At 42.1% G+C, this 3,707-nt stretch overlaps 1 pseudogene; it reads left to right on the top strand.

Annotated features, from left to right (window-relative positions):
• Nucleotides 1–2,287: 2,287 nt before the first annotated feature.
• LOC138146761 (ferritin light chain pseudogene) lies at nt 2,288–3,144 on the top strand (annotated as a pseudogene).
• Nucleotides 3,145–3,707: the final 563 nt, after the last annotated feature.

The following is a 3,707-nucleotide window of genomic DNA, read 5'->3' as shown; positions in this document are numbered from 1 at the left end:
CCAATGTAGAAATTTGTTTTGCCAAACTGTATTTGTTTTTATGGAGTATTTTTTTTTGCTTGCCTTCAATTTTTTGATGGGAAAACATTGGGACAGAGAGATAAATCCTTGTAAAAGATGAATAAATTAAAATAAAAAATAAACCTTGGTGTAGCTCATGTCATGAGGTCTTCTCAAATATGAATGAAAGGATTCCATAGTTCCTGTTCAAGACGTGAAGGTAGCACATGGATATGGTATGGGACATCCTTTATTTCAACATATGTCTAATAACATCCACAGAAAATGCTGAAGTTATATGCAAGTGAAGAAGAAATAAAATGTAACTATAGAAGGACATGGAAATTCAGATATAAAAAACTATTTGGTATCCTTGGATAGGAGACAATTGTAACTTTCTCATAATGATTAACTCAACTCTTTTATCTTAGATCAAACAGACTTCTTTAACAGGTATAAAAATGGCTTATCATATTTCTGTTGCCCTTGAACAGAAAATATCTCCCTCTTCGACAAATAATTATGCCTGCTGCATGGCAAATATTTCCCCTGAAGTTCCTCTCCCCTTTTCTCTCTTTTTAAAAAATCTCCTTTTCTCCCTGTTTGATACTCCCTGGACTCTATTCTTTCTTCTCCCATGAAAGGTGTTACATATCTATCCTAAAATGCCACAGAATGCTGCCAATTGACTGTGTCCTCGAAGGGGGCATAAAATCAAATTATTTGACCTCTAGTCAACAGATCTAGCTGGTAAGTGAGATGAACCCTGAACTGTCCAGCAGCCCAGCTTCTGCAAGACTCATATCAATACCTTGACTATTATACTGATACGATAGTCTTGGGCTGGGAAAATCTGCTCTCAAAGATGTTTAGTCAGTGAACTATAAGCAAGCACATATAACCTCCATGTGTTCTTACCCTAAAAAAGTCATTATTCATTTCTGGCTTGGGAGAGTGGGGGAAGAAAAGAAATCTCATTTTCTCTACCTCTTTCTGAGTTACAGAAGAAAGTATTATGGGAAAAGGAGATGAAGGAATCCAGAAGAGAGAGCTTTTACACACCATAGAGACAGGCGGTTCATTTGAGAAAGTGTTCATCTTTCTCAGTCCCAATCAACCAATCATCAGGAATGCCCTGTGCTCTCTCTAAATTTTACCAATGGAATATCCACACTTTTCACCCAGATAGAAAATGGCAGTGCCCACACTAAAACTTAAATCATTCATTCAATTCCAAATCTAATGTTCTTTCTACTCCACAATAACTATTTACAAATGCCAAATATTCCTTAGCTGGGGAAAACAAATACAGTTACTCAGGTATTCTGAAGAAAAAAAAAATTCCTTACTAGTTTAAATATAGACTGTATTATATTAAATATAGACTGTAATACTAATTTAAATATAGGCTATATCTACATATTTCATATTTAATTGAAACTTTCACAAATTCAAGCAGTCACTGGTCATTGATATAGCTTGGGTCTCTTAACAACGGTACTTCTTTGTAGGTGGAATCATAGCTGATGGGGTCAACTAAAAAGTGACCATCTAAATGGTTCCAGAATATTGATCATTGGTTCTATGAACTGTGATTTTAGATCCTAGCAGAGGTCTTTCAGACTGCAACAATTCAAGAAAATAAACAAAACTGTGATTTTTATGATGGTGCTGCAGTTATCCTCTCTCTTTTTATCCTCAGTAAACAGAATGGGTAATCTGACAGATGTGCTAACCAGAGTGTACCTGTCACAATGATTTCTCATCATGGGCCTTAATTGCAATGTTCAGATAGGGTGTTGAAAGAGACAACATCCACAGCTGTTACCGACAAATTGAGACTGGGAAGTCAATAAATAAGGGAGCCTGTTAGTTAAGTTGAACTGCTTTCATGGAATTCTTGACATGTTTCTTTAAATTGGAGGGAGAAGCAAAAATCAATTCCATGTTACTCTGTCAGTGGTTTTCTTCATGTTTGTCAATTTTGTAATTTAAAAAAAATTCAAAAATAATTTTTGAAGGATATGCTGGAATTGAACAGTCAAAGAGGAATAAAGAGGGTATTACCAGCCTAAAGATTAGTGTGAGTAAAAGTGCAGGAGTATAGGGGGTATGTTGGGGAAGGCGGGAAACAAAGAGAGCTGAGGTATATTTTTGTCTAATTGGCTTTCCTTCTTTACTTTTAAAGTGCTTTAACTGGGAATGCTGCCACAGAATTATAGAATCCCAATGCCGAAAAGGAACCCAGAGAGCATTCTAGTCCAACCAAGACCCATAGAGAAATCACTTCTGGCACCACGTCACCCGGCTCTGGTTCCTGCTTCAACAGGGTTTGGACGGAACAGATCCGGGGTCCCCCAGCTCCCCTCGCTTTTGAACTTCACCTTTCTACAGCCTCTCCGGGACCAGCCCGGGCCTCGAAGACCAGCCGCCTCCTCCCTTCGCCATTGGTGCCATGAACTCTAGCTCCCAGATCCGCCAAAACTTCTCAGAGGCCGCTATTAACCGCCGGGCCAACCTGTACCTGCAGGCCTCCTACTCCCACCTGTCCTTGGGTTTCTATTTCCACCGGGACGATTTCGCCGTGCCGAGGGTGTCGCCTTTTTCCCATGAGCTGTGGAAGGACAAACTCGAGGGCGCCGAGTGCCTTGTGCGGCTCCAGAACTAGCGTGGGGGCCGTGTCCTCCTTCAGGCTGTGCAGAAACCTGCCCGAGATGAGTGGGGACGCAGCTTGGACACCCTGCAGGCTGTCCTGAACCTGGAGAAGGGCCTGAACCAGGCGCTCCTGAAGCAGCACGCCCTAGTAAGGGGATGCACACTTCTGCGACTTTTTGGAGAGCGGCTACCTGGGCGAGGAGGTGAAGCTGCTGAAGCGTCGAGGCGACCACCTGATCACCCTGAGCCACTCGCCCCCTATCTGGGTTGGGCGAGTGCCTGCTCGAGAGACTGAGCCTGAAGCAGGACTAGGGGAAGCAGCCCAGGCAGGCAGCCCCAGGGCCAAACCAAGAACGTCCACAATCAAGCTAGCTGCTCGCCTGGCAATTTTTTTAAATCACTTCTACAATACTCCGGATGATGGTCACAAGTCTTCATCTGAAGATCTCCTCTGAAGAACAACTCATTTTCCCACAAGGCAGATCATTTTGAACTGGTCTGCTTGGTAGAAAGAAAAATGTATACATCAAGCCTGAACTTGACTCTATAAAACTTTTACCATTTCTAGTTCTGCTCACTGGAGTTAAGTAGAACATGCCTAAACCCTCCTCCATGAGACAAATGACTGCCCTTGAAAACAATTATCATGGCTATCCCCTCCCCACCAAGTCTTCTTGAGGATAACCATTCCCAGTTCCTTCAACCTCCCAGACTTGTATAGGACATCCCTATCTCCTCAACATCCTTATTAACCCACAGTGCTTGTTGCCTCACCTTGGTATAAAATCCTAAGATTCACAATGCATATATGTCGACTAGCTTGTAACACTTTCAGATTATACTTTACATGTAGTTCAAATTGTTGTGGTTGCTGTCAAATATCACTATGATCATTGATCAATTTACCATGGAAAGGCCACATGATGAGAGCTGGCGCCAAAGTTGGGAAGCCTGGGGGCGGCTAGGTGGTGCAGTGAATAGAGCATTGGCCCTGGAGTCTGGAGAACCTGAGTTCAAATCTGAACTCAGAAAATTAACACAAAAAACCAGCC

This window comes from Petaurus breviceps, unplaced genomic scaffold (assembly GCF_028583685.1).
Source record: "Petaurus breviceps papuanus isolate PSGF00001 unplaced genomic scaffold, PetGlider_PUasm1.0 90769, whole genome shotgun sequence".
NCBI lineage: Eukaryota > Metazoa > Chordata > Mammalia > Diprotodontia > Petauridae > Petaurus > Petaurus breviceps.
Note: the sequence above shows the minus strand (reverse complement) of the source record. Positions and strands in the feature narration are given on the sequence as shown.